Source organism: Marmota marmota, unplaced genomic scaffold (assembly GCF_001458135.2).
Source record: "Marmota marmota marmota unplaced genomic scaffold, marMar, whole genome shotgun sequence".
Classification (NCBI taxonomy): domain Eukaryota; kingdom Metazoa; phylum Chordata; class Mammalia; order Rodentia; family Sciuridae; genus Marmota; species Marmota marmota.
Window position 1 is genome coordinate 4,591,263 of NW_026000224.1, and position 22,134 is coordinate 4,613,396.

The 22,134-nt window shown below is 51.6% G+C and overlaps 1 protein-coding gene across 1 annotated transcript in view; it reads right to left on the bottom strand.

The window, feature by feature from the left end:
* Positions 1 to 22,134, bottom strand: part of Dlgap2 (DLG associated protein 2) — a 476,272-nt gene that overhangs the window by 368,084 nt on the left and 86,054 nt on the right. The gene's annotated exons all lie outside the window — the stretch shown is intronic.

Below are 22,134 nucleotides of genomic sequence, written 5' to 3' on the forward strand. Positions count from 1 at the left end.
TAGCACCATTTGTTGAAGAGGCTATCTTTTCTCCAGTGTAAGTTTTTGGCACCTTTGTCTAGTACGAGATAACTGTATTTATGTGGGTCTGTCTCTGCATCTTCTATTCTGTACCACTGGTCTAATGTCTATTTACCAAGCCGTTTTTTTGTTTGTTTTTGTTTGTTTCTTTGTTTGTTTTTTTACTTTTACTTTGTAGTGTACTTTAATGTCTGGTATTTGTGATGCCTCCTGCTTCACTCTTCTTGCAAAGGATTGCTTTGGTTATTCTGAGTTTCATTTTTCCAAATGAATCTCATGATTGCTTTTTCTATTTCTATGAGCAATGTTGTTGGGATTTTAATTGTAATTGCATTAAATATGTATAATGCTTTTGCTAGTATGGCTATTTTGACAATATTAATTCTTCTTATCCAAGAACATGGGAGATCTTTCCATCTTTTAAGATCTTCTTCAATGTCTTTCTTTAAATAATTTGTATATCTCAAATTATTCGAGAAGTTGAAATTTTTTTCATATATTTATTGATCAATTGTCCCTTAGCACATTTATTGATTGAAGTATTTATTTTATTGATGTTAAGTTTTTTTGAGTTCTTTATATATCCTGGAGATTAGAGCTTTATTTGTTGATCAACTGTGTATTTTCTGTTGTTTTCAATGTAAAGGTCTTTTTACCTCTTTTGTTAGATTGATTCCCAAGGGTTTTGTTTTGTTTTGTTTTGAGATTATTATGAATGGTGGAGTTTTCCTAATTTCTCTTTCGGATGGTTCATCACTGATGCATAAAAATGCATTTGATTTATGGGGATGGATCAGTCTTTAGGAAACTGATGTCAGAAATTCAAATTGAGAAATTCGACCAGGGAGAGTGGGAGCTGCATTTTTTATTTTTGTAAAACAATGTCTTGCCACGTTTTAGACTATTAGACTTGGGGACCAGCAGATTTCATCTTGGAATGCATAAAGAAACCCAGTTCTGTCAAGTATATCAACAGGTAAGCTGTTTACAAAGGAACTTTTAACTTTAGGGGAAAAATTCCCAATTTTGAAACATCTTATTGATAGTATACAGGCTGAATTGTGACCAAACCAAGAATTCAGGTCCCTCCTGTTCCAGATAACCACCCCTACATCTTTAAGATCCAATGGACCATTTTAATAAGCATTCTACAAAAAAAAAAAATGGACTGTCTTGTGCCCTCTGCTGAAGTGGGGCTTCCCACCCCTTGCACATAAAAGCCACTGCCTTAGAGAAGGGGTAGGTACCCTCTTGGTTGGCAGGTGCCCTTCAGGAGACCTCTCCCAGTGAGGAAGGGTGTCATTTCCCAGCTCCTGCAGATGGACAAGGGGCAAGGAGGAGGCAAGCACGGGGCCCCTGGCCACTTCTGCTCTATCAGAAGTGGGAATAGCTGCCAAGATTCAGGAAGGGGCCAGAAGGAAAAGAGATGCTGCTTGTCCCTAAGGAGGTCAAGGTCTTAGACAAATAAGTCATAATCAAGGCCACCAACCCACGTCATGAACCACGGACTTTTGATAATTTTATTGAGAGAGCATTAACTGGCTGTACACGTCACTCATTTGAAGTGCCAAATGGTTTTCAGTATGTCTACAGAACTGTGTGACCATCACCATCAACTCCAGAACATTTCACCACTGCAGAAAGGAGCCCCATTCCCATAGGCACCAGTCCTCACCTCTCATCCCCCACCTGAGACCACCATCATCTCCTGCTCTGGACGTCTCCTGGAGGGGGCCACCTGCACATGCAGCTCTTCCACAGCGCAAGGCCTCCTGGGCTGGTCCCCTCCCGCAGCCAGGTAACATTCCACTCACTGATAGGCCTCATGCGTCCCCGATTTCTCGGCTGATGAACATGGGGCTGCCCACACACCTCAGAGACTGTGAACAGCACAGCTGCATCTGCATTCAGGTGTTGGTGTGAACACAGGCGTCATCAGGAGTGACTGGTGGGTGACCTGCTGACTCTTTAAGGTATTCAGTAAATGCCACTTCGCACTCCTACTAGTAATGTATAGGGTTTAAATTCATTCAAATTCCCCCAATGCTTGTTATTGTCAGTTTTTTAAAGATTACTGCAAGCACCCTCGTGGGTGAGAAGTGGTATCTCTGTGTGGTTTTGACTTTGGTTCTCTTACAGCTGCCGAGTTAAGCATGTTTTAAAAGCCTATTGGCCATCTGCATGTCTTCCTTGGAGAAATACTACTTAATCTTTGTCAGTTTTTTTTAAAAGCAGTTTTAGAATCAACGAAAGATTGAGCAGAAGATACAGTAAATTCCAGTATGCCCTAACATACTGTTCCCTTCCTCCCTGATTGACACCTTGTGCTAGTGTCAGACGTCTGTCATAATTAACAAGCCAACACTAACATATTAACTGCAGTCCCCGGTGACATTAAGGTTTGGTGCTGCACAGTTCGTGGTCTGACAGATGTGTGACAATGTGTGACAATGCGTGTCCACCACACAGTGTCATGCATGGCAGGTTCACTGCCTTAAATCCTCTGTTCCTATCATCCCCACCCTGGTGACCACCCGTCCCTCTCCTGGCTGCTTTTCCTTTGCCAGGGTGCTGTGTAATGACCACACAGAGTGACTCCTCTCCACTGTGGGCATAGCAGAGTTTGCCACTTGCCCACAGGGGTTAGTTGCTCCAAGTTTTAATAACAATGAATAACTATGCAGGTTTGCAGATGTGATCTGAAGTGCATGTGGGAGATACTCAGAGGACAGACCGCCTAGTTCAGAAGAGCCTGGAGAGGCTGTACCACTGCACGGCCACCAGCGGCAGGGAGCCTGTTGCTCTGCTCTGTACCACCTCCTCATCAGGTGACTGGGGTGCCCCTCCATGTGCCTATGGGCCCCGGGGAATGTCCTTCAGCAGGAGACTCCTGAGGGCTGGGCCCACTTTTCACTAGTTGTTTTTGCTACTGAGTGGATTAAGTTTCTGCCAGGTGATATGGAAGGACCTTCCCCCAGTTGGGCCTACAGCCTGTCAGTTCATTTCTGAACACTATTCCTCACCAAGCAGGAGTTTTCTTGTTGTTTTTGTTTGTTTGTCTTAATGAGGTCTGAGTTACCAAACTCATCCCATGGATGGTGCTTTGCTGCTATATCTTGCCGCAGTCTGGCTGGGCACAAAATCACGAGCCACTCAAGCAGGAACAAACTTTATTTTTGAAACTGCCGCCAATGCCCCATATGCTCCCGGGAAGACGGCCGACCGACCCACGCGGCCTTCTCCCGGACCCCAACAGGAAGTCCCTCCTCCGGAATTCCCTCCTACCGCACTTCCCCAACCAATGGAAACTCTCCAGGAGTCCCATAGCAGGCCGAGGTGGACAGCAGGAGTCCAATATCCATATGAATGCAGATCTTAACATAATCATATCATCTCAATGGCTTGCTGGCGTCACCTTTCAACCAAAAATGCCATGCATCATATTACTTGGCTGTGGCTCTTAGCAGTATCTGAAATGCCACACCATGCCCAGGTCATCTGGTCACTCTTCTCTCTAAGCATCCAGAAGTTTCATGGTTTGCATTTTACATTGAGGTCTATGCTCCATTTGGTTTAGTTTTGATGAAAGGCTTACTGTCTTTCTCTAGGCCATTTTTGTGAGTGTGGACATCTACTTATTCCAACAACACTTTTGAAAAGACCATCTTCTTGCCATGAATTGTACCTGCAGGGTGCCCCCGGGCTCGGCTCTGGTGACCCCCTTGTCCACTCACTAGCCACACTGACTGGGTGGCTGCAGCATCTGGGCATGCTGTCCTCCAGCTCTGCACTTCTCCACACCGTGCTGCCTTCCCTTACAGACTGCATCCCTGTGTCAATACCACAAAATAACTCCCTGGGATTCTGAGTGCAGCTTCTTACCTTGTATGAGAGTGACATTTTAACAACACTGAGTCTTCCTATACGTGAATGAGGAATATCCATCCACTGATTCTGATTCTGATCACTTTAATCAGAGCTTTGCAATTTCTGCTTATGGATCTTGTATACCTAAGAATTTCTTTTACTGATTGGAGTTGATTTTTTGCTGTATCTTTAGTTTTAAACTTCAGAATTTTGTTGCTGGTGTACTGTGAATTTCCATATAGTAACCTGCAACTGGCAACCCTGCAGCATTGTGCTGGCTGAGTGCAGGGGAACTGTTCTGGCCTTTGTATCTCTACATAGACAATGATGTCATCTGACAAAGAGACAGGGTTCTTCCTTCCTCTGTAGTCCTTGAGCCTTGCCTTACCTGACCATGTTGGCCAGGACCAGGGTGATGAACACGGGTGCTCTGGCTCTGTTGTTGGACAGGATGCCCAGTGTCTGGACCCGAAGCATCAGATTGGCTGTGCATTTTGTAGGCATTCCTCATCGATACCAGCAAGTTTCCCTCTAAGCCCAGTTTGCAGCGGATTTTTACCTGAATGATATCAGAATGTTTTTTTTCATGCAGCTATTGATAGGATCACTTTCCTCTTCTGTAGCCTATGGATGTGATGACCTTAATGGATTTTCAGATTTTGAGCCAGCACTGAATACTCAGGATAGCTCAAATTGGTCCTGCTATACAACTCTTTTTTTCCACATGGTTAGATTTGAGTCGCTCATAACTTGTTGAGAACTTCCATGCCTATGTTCATGAGATGTTAGTCTGCAGTGTCTCATTCTGGTAATGCCTCTGGTTTTGGTGTAAGGGTGCTGCTGGCCTCAGAGTAAGTTTAGGCACCCTGCCCTCTGCTCCACCTTCTGGAAGAGCCTGAAGAGCACAGGAGTCATTTCACTCCTCAAATGCCTGGCTCAGCTCACCAGTGAACCCATGTGGGCTGTGCTCACCGTGGGGAGTGTTGTTATGACCTCAGTTGACTTAACAGATGTGGACCTGTGCAGATTGCTTCTTCTTCTGAGTGTTGACAGGTTCTCTTCCATGGATTCCTCTGTTTCATCTGGGTCGTCAAGTCTGTGGTCACAGAGTCGGTCAAAGTATCTTCTGCTCTCTCTCCAACAGTGGTCCTTCTGTCATTTCTGCTACTGGTGCCTGGTGTCTTCTCTCCTTCATTCTTGGATAGTGCAGCTGGAGGAATCTTTTTAAAAAACATTTTCAAAGAATAAGCTTTGGCTTCATTGATTTCTTCTATTGATTTCCTATTTTGGGTTTCACTGATTTCTCTCATGATGCATATTACTTATTTTCTTCTGCTTATTTTGAATTTGATTTTTATCTTCTTTCTCTAATTACCTCAGGTGGAACTTTAGATTGTTTTACATCTTTCTTCTTTTCTGATATATGCATTTACTGCAATATAAATTTCCTGTAATCAATGCTCTTTGGAAATCTCACAGATTTGGTAATTTGTACTGTGATTTTACTTTAGTTAAAATATTTTTGAATGTGTCTTAGGCTTTTTGTTGGACTCATGTACCATCTAGAAGTATGCTGCTTGACATGCATGCATTCGTGGGTTCTCTGGCTACCTTTCTGTTGCTGTTTCTAGGTTAATTCCCTCCTGGTCTGGGAGCAGTCACTGCAGGCTTCTGTTCTTTGGTTCATCAGACCGTGTGCCTGTTGTGCTGACACTCCTGAGCTTAAGACCGGTACTTGCCCCACTGGACTGAACACACCTGTCAACACACACAAAACAGGCTGATGCTCTCTTGGCACTTCAGGTATTTCAGCCCACCCTTCTGCTGCGTGCATGGTCTTAAAGAGCAGACTTTTCTAATTACCATCTGTACTCCTCTGTAGGAGGAGGTCCGTATCAGCAGAGGTCCCTGCTGTTTCCTTGTCTTCCTTCTCCCCTGCGTTCCCACTGCCTGTATCAAGCCTTGGCCATGACCCCACAGTTCTTGGCTCCTCGGTCCACCTGCTTTCGCTCTTTCTTGTCTTTGATTTTCTGCTTGTGATGTTCAAGTTCCCTGATTGTTTCTTTGGCCCTAACCAGTGTGCTAATGAGGCCCCTGAAGACATTCTTTGTTTCTGGTGGAGGGAGGCTGGTTCTACTATATCCTTTGAATTGTTTCTTAGGCCTACTTTCTGCTTGTGTTCCCCATCTGTTCTTGCACGTGTCCACTTTTCAGAGACCTTGACAGTTCTGAACCGATCATCCTAAAGTCTCGCCACATCTGTGCCTGCCTCTGACACTTGGCTTGTTACTCAGACCACCTTTCTGCCCCTCGGTGAGCCTCAGAGCTTTTCTCCACGTGCAGAGGCTGAAGAGTGGGTGGAGGGCCTGGGTGGAGTGGGTCTCAGCTGCAGGGCCTTGTGGGTCCAGGGAGTCAGACTGTGTTGAACGCTGCAGCTGCGGATTCCAGGGGCATCATCCCTCTCCACCCCTGCTGTTGTGTCTCCTGTTCCCTTCATTTTCCCTAGAGATTCCTCCCCTAAGCAGGTCTGAACCTTGCAGTGACCCCCTTCAGCTCTAATTCTTGTCACTGGACGAGGAGCCCCTCTGATGTGGTGGTCAGGCCTATGGGGAGGGGACCCCTCCCATAATGCTGTGATGGGGTCTCAGTCTGGTAATGAGCCCACACTCCTGGCCATGCCTCCAGGTGCGAGCCCAGCAGGGTGTAACCAGGTACACCTCGCCCCTTTGCTTGGTGCTTCTCAACCCAGGTCTCTCTCTGGTGGAACAGGCCTAGTTAGGAACAGAAGGCTCTGAGCACGTTCTGAAATGGTTACTTTCCCCACTCTCGGGAGAAACATGAAGGGAATTTTCTCTGATCTTCTTAAGAACCTGGTGGGGCTGCTAAAGGTGGAGAGAGCCCCCAGTTTTCTCTCTCACATTAGCCCATGGCTCCAGGTCGGGCACCTTGTCAATCACAGTTCACGGCCCTGCCAGCTGCTGTCCCCCGTGGTTTGTGTGTCCACTCTTGCCCCTCCAGGGGAGAACAGCAACTTGCCCTGCCACTGCACGTCTCTGACAGAACTAAGAACGGCTGCCTTTCTCAGCTGGACTGGACTTCTCTTAGCAGGATGGTAGCCTGCCTCCAGCCCCTGCACCGGGCCAGACGCCCACTGGCCTCCTTTCCTTGGGATCAGGATCATCCTGGAGTCAGGGAGCTCTTGGCTTCCAGGTGCAAGCTCCCACCAGACACTTACTGGAAACGCTTCTCCGCTCTTTAGGCGACTTACTCCCTGATTGGGGCCTTGGAAGCATAGAAGTTGGTGATTTGATAAGGCCTGGTCGTCTAAATGTGTCACAGAGGGAGGACACAGGGCACGTGTCCTAGCTCACAAGGAGAAAGCTTTTTCTGATTAAACAGACAGTATGTGTTTTCGTGTAAGGCTTTCTGGTGGTGTCCTGACAAAGTCTAATCCGAGCCGTAAGGCCGGCACGTTCTCCTCTCCTCACAGAAGAAACGAGTCCAAGTTCAAACGCAGTAGCACAGCCCTGGTTTTGAGTGGTGCAGCTCGAAAAGCACCGCCTCTTCAGGGAGCCGCTGTGCACAACTGAAAGGCCAGCCCACACTGCCCTGCGCGGCTCCTCCAGCACCCACTGACCTCAGCACAACTGACCTCGGGGCTTTCCTGATTCTATGTGTGACAGTGGTGTCACCCAAGGAGGCTATGCAGACTGGCTGTCGGCAGAGCTGCCGGCTCCTGGCAGCAAGCTCGGCTATGCGGGTCCTGGGGGTGTCCTTGCTTAGGTCAGTCAGCGGGACGAAGTGGACAGAACGAAGGCGAACACAGGCTCTCACGCCAGCCAGCGCTCGCCCCACGTCCTGGCTGAGCCACGTGTGGCTGTGTGCCACCAGAACAGAGCCTTGGGTTTGTTATGTTCATGACTTGATGACCATGGGCTCCACACACCTGGAGTCTAAACAGTGCTGATGATCCACTCTCCGTCCCACAGCCCCAGAGTCAGCACGGAGATCAGGACTCCCTGGAGCACTCAGCCCCGGGACCTGGCTGTCTACCTCCGGCTCTGCTGTAGCCACACTGTGGTACTGGACGGGGAGGGAGTAGCATCACGCCCAGCATCACTCCCCCACAGACACACCGGAAATGAGGAGCCTTGGGAATACCAAGGAGACAACCAGGACGTGATGAGCTTTGAAGATGTATCATGTTTGTTTGTAATACAATTGATTTTAAATTCATATCGTTTGATTTTTAAATTGGCATGGAAAATTCCTGAAGGCTTAACAACTGCTTCTCATAAGCCAGTGTGAACCTGCTCTCACACCCAGTGGCTTGGTCTACTCTGCAAACCTGCAGGAGTGTGTTAGTCAAGGCTCTCCCGAGGCACAGAGTCAATGAGATCAATACAATGTTATATACAGAGAGAAAAAAGGATAAGGAGTTGGTTCATGCAACATGGAGGCCAACAGGCCCTGAGATCTTCAGGGCAAGTCGGCAGGTCGGAGACCTGGGGCTCCAGTCTCAGGCTGGGGACCTGGGAGAGCTGGGAAGTGGGTACCAATCTCGAGGTTGGGGACCCAGACAGCCAACGTCCTGGTTCCAAGGCTCTCAGGCAGCAGGGACTGCCTCTGTTGGGGACAGCTGCCTGCTGTTCTACTCAGGTCATCAGCCGAGTGGGCAGCCCTAGGGAAGCTGGTCTGCTCTGCTCATTTGCAGGTTCTAACATGCACCTCATCTAGGAAGGCCCCTGAGGTACCCCAGAATGGAGCTTGACCACGCGTCTGGGCACCTGCCACCCAGCCGAGTTGGGGACTGAGGGCCCAGCACACTGGGCATCATGGTCACAGGACAAGAGCACCTCTCTGTTGGAAGTATTCCAGATCCCTCTGGACTCTCTAAGGCAGTAAATGACGTATTTCAGTGGTGACTGTGAAGTGAAGCTACTCAGGCATTTGAATTTGTAAAGTTTCCAAAATCTAGGACCTATTCACAATTAAGGGGAAAAAACCCCCTCAATTTAAGATGATTTTGCATTTGGATGTTAAAACAACACTGCACCATAGGATCTGAATCTTTCCTCTCATTTCGGTTGAATCATAAGCTATCACATCCACATCTCTCCTACAACTAGCTGATTGACGCACAGGAGCCTGAACTTCGTGAGGCTGTATCAACAGCTAACGACGCCCTCTAACCCTTACCAAGCAGTTCCTCTTTCTCAGAGTCAAAAGAGTAAAAGCAGCCTACTTATTCTCAAAATCACTAAGACCCACCTTTCCTCTAAAACTGGAGTAGGCCTCAAGCCAGGCTCATTCCCATGGCTGAGGAGAGCACACTGCACAGAGAGCTGAGGCTGGGGCACTCCTGCTGCCCACAGAGGTGGACACTGACCAGTGGCCATGAGGGACCCAGCCAGGCAGTAGCGGGGACACTACCTCCACCAGCAGCCTATTCCATTTCCGCATCTGTAGCCCTGAGGTGGCAGACAACCCAAATTTGATTGGCCCTGTTCAGGAGAAACTGCCTGAGTGTCGCAGCCTCTGCAGCACACTGCACAGCCGATGAGGCAGGGGGAGCACTGGCCACCTGCAGAGCCGTCCACCTGCAGCAGCAGCAGCAGCAAGGGCCAGGCAGCAGGCAGCAGGCAGAGTGGACTCCATGGTGGCCTGCCTCTCTGGCAGAGACCTGTGCTCTGCAGGCAGACACTGAGAAAGGCAGCAAGACCTCACAGGGGCTCAGCACAGACAGTACCTTCCAGAACAGACAGGCGGGAGTGAGAGTCCAGCCAGGTCTGAGGACTCTGTCAGAGCAGAAACAGAGGAATCAAAGTCACCTGGCTGGGGCTGTTATTGGGTAGATGTGGCATAGCAGGTGCTGAGCCAGCCCGCTGCTACCCAAGCTCCTATCATCCTGTTCAGCGCCCCCAGGGGAGTTGGCTGGATTTCAGCCGTGGGTCTCAACAGACCTCTCTGATCCACACTCCACAGTCCAGGAGACACGCTTGTTCCCGTAACCTGCGACGATTACAGGACTAACACAAACACTTGCAGAAAGCATCCTTGCAGCCTGGATGGACTGAGAAGGTCAATTCAAGCACAAAATAGGATGAGCAGTTTACCCAGAAATTCACCTCAGGAGCTGTTCTAACATGGAAGTGTCCCGACACAAGTACTTAGAAGGTCACTGTAGTCATGATTTCCTGGAGAGGTGTTCACAGTGGCACCACGGTCCAGCAGCTCCCACCCGGGAGGCTCCGCTGGAGGCTCTACAGAGCTCAGTCCCACAGCCCCAGGACGGTCTCAGCCCAGCGCAAAGCCTGCTGCCACATCCACAGTGGCTACTGCGAGGCGGCACCAGGATGGTGGCCGGCTCCACTCTAAGTGTGTGATTAGATCAGCTTATTTGTGAAAATGTCATTGCAATGACAGATGTGGGCCAAGGCCTCCGGGGGAGCTACGGTCTCCACTGAGATGGGCTGAGAGCAGGGAAGTGGTCTCCCCACGTCTGAGGCGATGCAGCACCTGCAGCTCAGGGCAGACCTGGTGGGGGACAGTGCAGCAGACACACAGCCCGCTGCCCACACCCATCTCAGGACTGGGAAGAGAGAAGGGCCAGCAATGAGCCACTGCCTGAGGGCTATAGCCATCTGGGAGCTCAGAAGCCGTCCTCAGAGAAGGGTCTGTCCCAGTGCATAGCGGCCAGACTCCACCCAAGGAAACTCAGGCTCGTCGGCACCCGTCCACAGGAGGGGACACATGGTCCTCGGGAAGGAGGGGAAGAGGTGAGAGAGTACGTGGGAGCACAGTCAAAAAGCCTGGGCCCGTGGGGCAGGGAGGGGCTGACCTCCTGAGGCAGAGGCCCGGGGACAGGCGAAGACCTGGCAAGCCTCCAGCTCCTGCCGTGACACACCACGTTTCCAAGCATCGCATCTGGTTCAAAGGAACACCTGCACTTTGAGATGTTACCAGAATGTTAGAGATGACCGTCTTTGATTCATCATGGGCTCCGAATAAAAGGCAGGGTCAAGGAGACCGTGTGCATGGGGACTCGGGAGGGCTCCTGGGCAGGAAGAGAGGCGGGAGGACCAGCACAGGGAGCAGGGCACTCAAGAGCACAGAGTCGGGCAGGGTTTCCACTGGGGCATGGACCAGTGTGAAGTGGATCTAGACCCAGGCCACACACTTCCACATTAAGTGAGTCCTGAGCACACCGGATGGGCCTGGACTGACCGCCATGATGTCCCCCACATCCTCCACAGCCTGGCTGTGGGGGAGTCCCCGCCTCCCTCAGGCAAGGCAAGTCTGCTTCCTGGGAACAGCCCAGACTTCCCACTGGTGCTGCAGACCCCCATCACGGCCTCCACTTGCTGCCTGAGGTCAGGAGAAGTACACTTCCCACTGAATAGGGAGACAGAGGGCTCTTATGAGAGATCTGCGGGGACGCTGGGCCGGGCTGTCACATGCACCGAGTGAGAGCGCCCTGTGGGCACTGAGCGGCTGATCCCTTATGTAACATGTCGTGAATTGCTAACGTTCTTAAATGACGTTAGGATCTTGAAATAATATTAAATTGTCTTAATAAGTGAGGAATTTCTGGTTGCCAAGGCAAGTTCTAAATGAATTAAAATTCACAAAATTTAAAACCTCAGATTTTACTGTCTGAATTTCCTTTTTTGTAAAGTTCTAATTAAGATGATAGCATTAGTGTGGTTATTCCTTGCTTACAGGATGTTAAGGATAATTGTAGTTTAAAGCTTACTTTACTATCATCTAACGACATGGGTATTTTGTAATGCGAAAATACACAAATAGCTACAACGAAACTAGGGAAGAAAAGGCGCACATAAGCACACACGTACGTGTGTGACACAGGTAGGGGATGATCCCAGTGCACAGCGCTGGGTGTGCTCCGTGCCAGGCGAGCGCCCTCGCTGGGTGGCTGACCCTTGCTTATCAAGTGTGCCTCACCTCAGAGGACCGCTGTGAAGCCTGCTCTCCAGCCCTGCGGCTGGAAGGCAGTGCGCTCAGGCTCCTGTTGTCCTCAGGTGCCATCCCTCTGAGATGGTCCCGTGGCCACTCCTCACCAGGATCAGGCCAGGGTGAGCGGGGAGTGTCACCACACAGGTGCTGCCACAGGGGCACCTCTGGGGTGGAGACAGCACATGCAAGCACTGGCACCAGACTCCTTCAGGCACTGCCCACGCAGCTGGAGAGGCAGAGGGAGCCTGCTGCTGGCTGCCCGGCGGGTGACCATGGCTGCTCCATCCCCTCGGGGGCTGTTACTGACTGCACAGTAACTGGGGCTCTCTAGCTTGCTCCTCAGGGAGCGTGACAACAGCAGAAGGTGGCCCTTCCCCGGAAAGGAAGAGCAGCCAGCACAGGTGGGTGATCAGCAAGGCCAGGCTGCTCCAGGAAGGGCTGGTGCAGAGCCCGCACTCCCAGCAGGGTGACAGACGCCTTTCTTCTGAACAGGGCGCTGACCACAGCCTGCAGCAGTAAGAACACAAGCCTTGAAAGAGACCAAAGTGCAACAGTGGTCCAGTCTGTGCTTGAACACTGCCCTGGCTGCTCTACCACTGGGACTTGTAAGATGGACACGTTTCTTCCTCTGCCTGCTCCTCCCTGATCTCTCCCCCTCCCCAATCTCAGGGGAAACAGGATCACCTTTCTCCCCATCCTAGGCAGGGTTACCTGTCCTGAGCACACATCCACCACAGGAGCCACGTAATCAGACTTTGGGGATGGCACCAGAAGACCTCAGAAACGACCATCTCCCAAGTAAACAGTGGATCACAACTCAACGGAGCCCACGTGGAATGTAGGCTTTGAGTCACCTCTTGAAAGACCCCTGTTCCTGCCGATGGCAGAATCACAGCCTCTGGGCCTGGAGTCCCTCGTGTTTCTCCCTTGTTAGCAAAGACATAAACCTTTTTCCTTTTTCTCAAAATCCTGTCCTTGTTATTGGGTTGGCATCAGGAACAAGAACTGAGCTTTCAGCAACAAAATGTTCTACTCGGCATGTCAGGTGAGGGAGGACCCATGTGAGGACCCTCCCCTTCCATCTGTGTCTAACTTACCCCTTTGCCTCAACTTTGCAACTTAAGATGAAATTCACAGGCATCTTGTTCCAAGTAATGCCTTGGAATTCAGCAAAAATATCCCCTGGAAAATTTGAATGTAGATTGTAAGATAATGAGTTATATAATTAGAATTTAAAGGAACACTTTTCAAACCCTAACCTCAGGGATGTCATTAGTGTCAGCATCTAAATCGTGCTCCTTTTAGCCGCTGTTCACCTCCCACCCACCAGCCTTGCCATGGAGGGTCGCGCTGTCCTGCCTCCTGCGGGTCCTCCTTAGTCAAGCTGCCATAACCACAGCCATGTCCGGGTTGTGGCTCTTCTGTGTCCTCTGGCAGAGACAACAATCCCTGGCCCTGCGGGACACTGACCCGCTTCAAACCCTGGTGAGCTGTGGACAGAGACATCCAGTCTACACCGCAAGAGCACCTCTGGGCAAGCCGCTTGCTCTGCTGCCTGCCTCCTTCAGGGAGTGAGGCGAAGCCATCATTCATGGAACTGGCAATTCTAACAACTTGACAATCAGGTTTTTACAGTGAAAACAGATTCACACTTATTATTTAGTTTAAAATAAAACCAAACTGCATGTGGACAACCACTTGCCCTTCATCCTACCAGACCACACACCTTCCACAAAGAGCTTGCACCTGTGACCCCAGCTCATGCCCTGACACCGGGGGCTGGGACCAGCCCAGTTCCCCAGAGCATCACCCTGGAGTTCAACCCACTGAAAGGTCTGCAGGGTAGCAGCCGTCCCGCAGGGAGGCCCACATGTGGACACACTCAGTGCTCTCTGTTCCGCCAGCCTGTCCCTGTGCAGGCACAAAGCCCTACCTTCAGGTTCTCCAAAGTCATCCCACAACTCAGAACAAGGCTTCCAGCCAATTCTAAAACTCAGGCTGCAGATTCACCCTCTGGAAGCATTTCTAACAGGACAGAGCAGTCCGCCAGGCCTGGGCCCCGCCCTCACCAGCCAAGACATTAAGTGAAAAGCACCAGCCAAGCAAGAGCAACCAGGCATACACACAGTGCCACGCCAACACCACGCCAGCGTCACGCCAACGCCACGCCAAGGCTACGCCAATGCCACGCCAACGCCACGCCAACGCCAAGCCAACGCCACTCCAACGCCACACCAAAGCCACGCCACGCCAACGCCACGCCAACGCCACGCCAATGCCACTCTTCTCTCTGGGATACCTGGCTTCCTTTCCAACTAACTATTTAGAGATATATAAGCAAGTTTTCAGGAAATGAGGAAATGCCACCATTCAGTATATTCCCTATCAATCTCAGGTCATGTGCAATGTCCCCCGAACCTGTGATTTCAAAGTTGTGATGGCCATGTCCTGCCCTTTTCACTGGGGGTGGATCACATCCATGGAGATACTGACTTGTTGCTACATCACCTGCAGCACCAATATTTGAAGAGCCACACATCGAAGCACACACTCTGAAGCTTTAGGTAACCATAGGAAGTCACATGGAGCCACCCGTGCTCCCTCTGCAGCTGGTCACAGTAAGACCCCACAGAGGCCAGTGGAGGACGTGCTGCCTCGAGGCAGCCCCTGCAGCTGTGCTCAGCTCTCCCCTCACCGCCTCCTCCACCAGTGCTGCTCCGGCTCAAAGCTGCGCGAGGTCCCTCCAGTGCCAATGCCCTGCTGCAAGAGCTTAAGGCCTGCGGAAGCTCTGTAAGATTCCACATGTCAGAGCCAGAATCAGGCCTGGAGATGGTGGAATGCAGAGGCCCCACTCAGCAGCTCTGCTTAGTCTTCGTCGTCACTGCCACCTGAGGATGTGCTCTCAAGCTTAATTCCAGTCACTGTGATAATTATGGCCAGGGCAATGCCTGTGAAATGCCATTCCAAAAATAAGGCAAGTTAGCAGCTGCAGCTTCCCTCCCCTCGAGACAGGGAAACCAGACTCCCCATGTAAAGAACAACTTCACTCCTGGTCTCACCCCAGGGAGACACCAGAAGGGACTGGAGGCAGGGGCCACATGGTCCTCACGGCCAGCTCTCCTGTGTGGTTCACCAGAGCCAAAGATAGAAGAGTCAACACCCATCAGCAGGTGAGAGGGCAAACCAGAGGGGCAGGTGCCTCAGGAACTCCTCAGTCCTGACGTGCACTCTCAGGTAGGGGAACCCTGGACACCCCACATCGAGCAAGCCAGACGCGACACACGACTCTTGTGATTCCACTTGGTGAGCTGAGAGCATGCAGAGACAGCCGAGTGGAGCGGACGATGGGAGCACAGCAGGCTGCAGGTGGGCAGGTTCTGTGGGAGACGAGACAGGAACCCAGAGGTGATGCACTCACAACACAGCCCACCCACGTCACACCCCAAACTGCCACTTAGGAATGGCTAGGACGGCAAATTGTGTTACATATGTTTACTACAATGATCATTTTAAAAATTATGTGTGTTTTGGGCTGGGGCTGCTGCTCAGTGGTAGAGTGCTCGCCTAGCATGTCCGAGGCCCTGCTTTTGATCCTCAGCACCGCAAATACATAGAGGTGCTGTGTGCAACTGCAACTAAAAAATAAATAAATATTCAAAAAAATAATGTGTATTTCCATGTACATAGTTTCCTCCACTAACAATAAACCACACTAACTAGAGGTCACCAGCCTACGCCTTGTTGGAAGTCACTTCTATGCTGGGCTGGCTCAGCAGCAAAGAACCTGCCTCACATGCACGAGACCTGGGTTTCAATCCCAGCACCAAGAAAAATGCATAAATAACTTGCTCACTTCTTCTAGAAGAAAATACACATCTGAATGACAAAGGTTTCTGGAAGACGAACAAAGCTAGATAGGCAAGGGTGAGAGACTCGACATCTCCACTGCTGATGCTGACGATATAAAATGGTCGTTTGAGGATATCAGCATTTAAAAGTTAAGGATTTATCTTTCAGAAACAACTGTAAGCAGAGAGATGTTCCCTGCTGCCCTGCTTAAAACAGCACCACATGGAAATGATCCCAGTGCCCACCAACAGTGTGACCCAGCTAAACAAGGGAGGCTTAGGCGGATGACTGGAAACAAGGTCGTCCTGAGCATCATGGAGGACTGAGGATGAAGTGCCCTTTTCCAACTCTAGAGTCCAAAAGCTCTTAACTGCTAAGAATCCAGAACGACAGCCTTTAGCCCGACCTCCACGGCCAACAGAAAACCTGGGTTTCTCCGGTTCCACTTTCAGAGTCTTCTGCCATGGAGAAGGTGGGGAGGCCCCTGGAGGCCCCTACTTACCCCTCAACACTGTCCTGGTTCCAAAGCCCTGAGGCTGGGGCATCCACTCAGTCTGGGGTCAGAACTCTTCCCCAGGTGGGCTGAGGGCACCATCCTCCTCACCGCATGGTCAGCACATCACAACCACATGCCTGGAATCTGGCGCCTATTCCCAAAGTCCCTTCCTGAGGCTAGACGAAAGCCTGTTTCCTCCTCTTCCAAGTGACTCTGATCCTTCAAGCAAGCCCTCTCTCTGCATCTTCGGCAAGCCATCTGAGCTCTCCCCAAGCTATAAGCTAGGACGTCTGAATGGCGTTGCAGCTTCTGCATCCACCTGAGCATCTCTAGAGCAACAGGTTGCAGAGAGGCTGCAGGGAACAGAAAAGAAGGTGGGACACATAGAAAGAGAAAACCCCAGTTCATACTTTCACTGCCTGCTCATTGTAAGGTGTAAGAAGTGGCAAAGAAGATTGCAGAACAACCATGTACACGATAACCCTGTTTCCATTTAAATAATGTTTAAATGCACTAAACATTATGGGGGCACTAAAACAGTGGGAAAGCAAAACCAGCTCAGCAACGATTCCCTCTTGGGCAGACCAGAAAGGACTTCTCTTGCCTGTGTCTCTAGTTTCTGAGGTGTTTGGATGTCTACAAGCACATTTGTTACATCTGTAAACAATGTGTGCACACCACGTGCACACGGGGAGAGCAGTGTGCATGCTGCGAGCTCTTCAGCTGCTGTGTGTGCACAGAGTCCTGTTCAGGTCTGCACAGCACAGGAAACACAGCTGGCTAGGAACGGGCCTGGCAAGACACACTGGCCCTGTGCCCTCTGCACAGCTCAATGTACTGTGTGCCCTGTGCTCAGCACTGGCTCAAACATCCACCTGCAGCCTATAACCTCAACCTCGCCCTTCAAGAAGCTCCCTACAGGGTGTACAGCTCCACTGTCATCTCAGTCCGTGAACAAGAGCGATGAGAAACAGAGTAGTAATGCAAACTTCCCAGGCCACAGAGCCACGATGGCTAAAGCCAAGATTCGCCGTCTGTGCTCTTACTCTAGGGCAGCTCACACTGCTCAACACCACCATCCACAGCCTTCTGGGAAACGGCAGAGGAGAAAGAAAGCTGTGAGGGCCGAGAACACCACGCCGTGGATGAAGATGTCAGAGGCTGTGCTGGTGTCATTCCACTCAAGAGAGGGTAGCACAGTCCCAGGTGGAGTCCAGGCGAGACTGCCTGAGGAAGAGAGGTGACGAGTGGAAAGTTCAATAAACAGGCTAAAAGACCTGAATGCTGCCTTGAGGGGCAGAGAAAAAGATGCTGAAACAGACCACAGAACACACGGCAGATAGCTCTGACAAGGCACACCAGCCCCCAGTATGGTGCTGTTGGGGGCACCCCAGGCCCCAGCGCCTGCCTGGGGGTTGAGCCCTCGTGTGCAAGGGGCCGCATGGGAAGGAGGGAAGATGCATTATCAGAGTGTCATCCAGGACCAGGAGCCAGAGCAGACAGTGGAGGCTCGAGGCAGGGAAATCCCAGGAGGACACATATCTGCCCCTGGACTGATTCAGTCAGGTTCTTGGCACCAGAAAGCCAGGGGGGAAGAAATCAAGATCGGCACAACTGCAGCCTCGGGAAGACAACGCACCTGTGGTGAAGACACACCCTTGATCCCAGAGCAGCGAGCCCCTGGGAGAGAAAAGGCAGCTCTGAGGCAGCTAAGCCTCTGGCGCAAGACCTGCCTGCCACAGTTCCCAAGGTCGCCTCCAGCCCCTGGACTCGTGGCCTTCCTCGAAAGTTGGCATTGCTCAGGCACAGACTAACAGTGCAGGAGGCCCTGGCTGCCTCTGCACCAACACAGATGCCTGGGGAACACTGTGTTGGTCTTCTCAGCAGCCCTCACTTCCCTAAAGGCCCTGAGGAGCTGACCACCCCTGAAATGTGGAGAACACAGGTGTGTTTCTGATTTATTCAGTTAAGTATCTGACACAACAAATCCCATCTGCATGTCTAAGGCATCAGGAACAACAAAATCCATGCTGGGCCCACCACACACACACACACACACCTCCAACTACCCGTGTGAACACGGAAGGCCATGCATACAGACACCACCCACACACAACTCCAACTACATGTGTGCACAGGGAAGGCCACACTCACACCTGGACAGCCCTACATGCCCAGCTGGGTGCCTATGTGGCTGTCCCTTCTTGTCATTCATATCTCTGCCATATCACGTCTTGGAGGCTTCCCAGCCCTCTGACAGCTATACCTCCTGACACCCAAATAAACTTCAGGAGATGTGAACTTAGATGGTGAAAAGGGTTGCAGTGTTACCATGCATGCGCACCATGCATGCACTTGCAGGATCAGACCTCGATTTGGTGCAAGGTTGGCATGCACAGGTGACCCTAGCCAGGCCATTGACTGGAACTGGCCTGCAGACTAGCATGTTTGGACCATCCATCCCCAGTGCCCTTGTAGCTTGGAGGTGCGGCAGCTGTGTTAGTATATGTTAGTATGTCTCCCCCTCACCTGGGTACAAGGGCCATGTTGGCTCTGTGCTGGACGGCGGCCTCTGCGGATTTCATGTGCTTTCTCAGACTGCTGTCAGCAAGACCCAAACTGGCTGGGGCCAGCTGCAAGCAGTGTGCCTCCCACCACCTCTGGGCTGCACCTGGCACCCAGGCTCACCACCTCCAATCTCTGCCACATCCTGCATCAAGTGTGCAAGCCAGTGGGCACCCACCTTGACAGCCCTGCGACAGCGTCCACCCCAGCCAGGACATGGCTTGGCAGCCCCACGCTGGTCCTTTTCCACAGAGGGTGTGGCAGAAAAGGCTGGAAGCTCCATCACCAAGAGCCCGTGGGCAGGATGTGAGAGGCCTGATGGGGCAGGTGGGTTGTGTTCCTTCCCATGGACAATCAAGTGGAACCCAGAGATTGCCACGGCATAGACACAGGAGCACAGTGGGAAACCTGCAGCCATGTAGGAGGAAATACCAATATCTGGCCACTGTAGGTGCTTCTCTCAAGACCAAAAATCAGAAGGCCAAGAAGGGCTTCTGATGAGTTTGGTTCCAAATACGTAAGAACACAGGACACCTTGCGCGTGATGGGATCGAAGACTAGGGTGCTGGTGCTTCACCCAGGGCTGAGCAGGCAAAGCTCAGCCAAGGGAGAGAACCCTCTCCAGCCCCCGATGTCCTCCATCACACTTGCTCATTCTTGGTGGGATCACAGGACCTTAGATGTAGCTGTTTGCCTCCCAGCATCCCAGCTTCCAGCCACACCACCTCGAGTGTCTCCCTAGCAAGTGCACAGGTGATGGCTCTGGGGAATGTAGTGCAACCTCCTCCCTTACACTGTGGGTTCACTCATGAACATGGACACCTCTGTCCAGTCCCCGTCATATAGCACCATCTCAGAGGCCACAATGCTGCCCAGTCACATGGCTCTGGGAGAATTCATCACCTTCTCTTTTCCAGCCAGCTCCCTTTGTGAGATCAAGAACATCTGAATTCACTGAGGTTCCAGAGCAGGCACTTCTCACTTCCCATATTAGTCTGTATCCTATTGCTGTAAGGAAATATCTGAGGCTAGGTAGTATATAAAGACAAGATGCTAATTCTGATCACAGTTTGGGATGTCATGGACACTGGTGAGGCCCATGATCATCCCAGGGCAGACAGCACCAGCTGGGAGTATATGCAAGAAGCAGCGATCACAGGGAGGACAGGAAACCAGAGACAGCAGGGAGCTAGATCATTCTTTTTGAACAGCCCTGTCTTGAGAACCAACCAGGATCCCATGAGAACCACACTGGCCCCTCTAGAACAGTGATCCTAACAGCCTAAGCACTTCTCCTGGACCTGCCTGCTCCCCGCTTCCCAAAAACCCAGTGCAGGGCACCAAGCTTCTAGCATGCAAACCCCTAGGGACACACTCAGCTATATGCAAGGTACAGCACCATCCCCCACTAGTGACCCCCTGGCCTGGAGGGGAGGACCCTCTCCAGCATATGGCTGTCCACAGTGTCAAAATTGAGAGGGCACACACCTGTCCGTGGTGCCACCTCTGCAGAGGGCATGGGCCTGTCCACAGTGCCACTTATGCTGAAGAAAGCAGTCTCACCTGCAGATTTCCCACCCAGACTCACCACTGGGCTCTGGCAACCCTTCTGCCTCTGTCTAGAGGTAGGACTTGTGTGTTTACCAAAATTTCATCAAGTTGTGCCCTCTACTGTGAGCATGTTTTACTCCAATTATAGAAACAAAGGATGAAATCAAACATGGGCCCACAGTCACCTGACACCCAAGGATCCTGCCCTGCACTCATGCCCCACCCTGTACCACCAGGACAGAGGAAAATCCAGGGGGAGCTTTCCATGGGCCCCCATGGAGGCTGCACAAGACCCACTCCTCCAGGCCAGACCTGACCAGTGTGGAGCAGGCAGACTCCAGGTCACCTCGGGAGCCCCAGGGGGACACCAGTAGAGGACAGCATCCTGACTGGGAGTGTGGTTCAGTCCAGGCTGCTGGCCAGGAGAACAGTCTCTGCTCAGGGAACAACATGGGACAAAGGCCAGCGTGAATGGAGCAGTTGGTGCTACAAAAGTAGTGTCCCTCATGGTGATAGGAATGGAGACTTGGAGGGAAGATCTTTTTGGAACAGCAGTCAGGGGTGGGGTGCAAGGACAAGATGACCAGGTTCCTGGGTAGATGGCTCTCTGGCCAGAGGGAAGGGGGCCAGAGTACCTGGAAAGGCAGGCTGGCCAAGAGGGACATGGCCTGTAGTCAGGGTCAGCGGGCAGCACCTCCATCTGCTCTCACAAATTAAGTTTTACCAGGACACAGCAGGTTCATGTGTCCTCACCATGCCTGTGGCTTCTTAGTGGCTCAAAAGACCCGAGCATTGAGCCACAGGGCTGCAGTACATGTGGAGCCCAGCGTGAAATGGAAACCAGGGCTCCCCAGAACTCCTGTGGACTCTCAAGTCAGGACAAGCAGAGCTCCAGCCCTGCGAGGGGCTGGTCCTGTGTGAGGACAAGGCTCTGTAACAGAGAATGCCTGCACCACCAGGCAGAGCTGAGGGGTGTGGCTCTGCAGTGGCCACACCTCTCAGCAGCAGTGACATGCCTTGTCCTGGCAGACACACTCCTGAAGGCCACCAGGCCTTTCTAAAGGACAGTTCCAGGCAGCCCCCAACTCAAAGGTAGAAATCTCCAGTCAGATCTCGGGTGGATTCCACACAGCAAGGTCTCCTATAGGAGCTGCTTCCCCAGGCGCTGGATTCAGAGCCGCTGTGCTCTGCTGGCGCCCCCTCAGGCCCAGCTTCAGCACAGGCTGGGGCCCAGCAGGTGGCTTTCCTGGTGGCCTTAGAGTTCAGGGTCTCTACTCAGGAGCAGAAGACCCATGACCCATAGCACCACAGCCTGTCAAAACAGGACTCAGGCAGACGTGATGCACATCTAAGACACTGGGAGTGGGTAGGTTTGTCCCATCTAAGACACTGGGAGTGGCCAGGCTTGTCCCACCTAAGACACTGGGAGTGGCCAGGCTTGTCCCACCTAAGACACTGGGAGTGGCCAGGCTTGTCCCACTGTTTGCCTTTATTTGCTTCTGATGTATTCGGCTCCCAAATGCTATGGAGAGAGCAAAGCACACTGATAACTGAAGGGCACCAGTGTCCCAGCCCCACCTGGAGACCTGCAACTTCGAGGGAACATTGTCTGTCTCCACAGAACCAGCCCCTGGCTCCAGCAACTCAGCAGAGCTCCGCTGTGGTGCTAAGGGACCTACTGGGTGAGGCCCCACCTCCTGGTCTCCTTCCCGTTGCTGTCCTGCAGGTCAGGGCTGCTCTACTGGTTGCCCCTGTGGACCCACAGTGGTCCTTGGCACATGCCCAGACACTTCTAGCTCTGGTTGCTG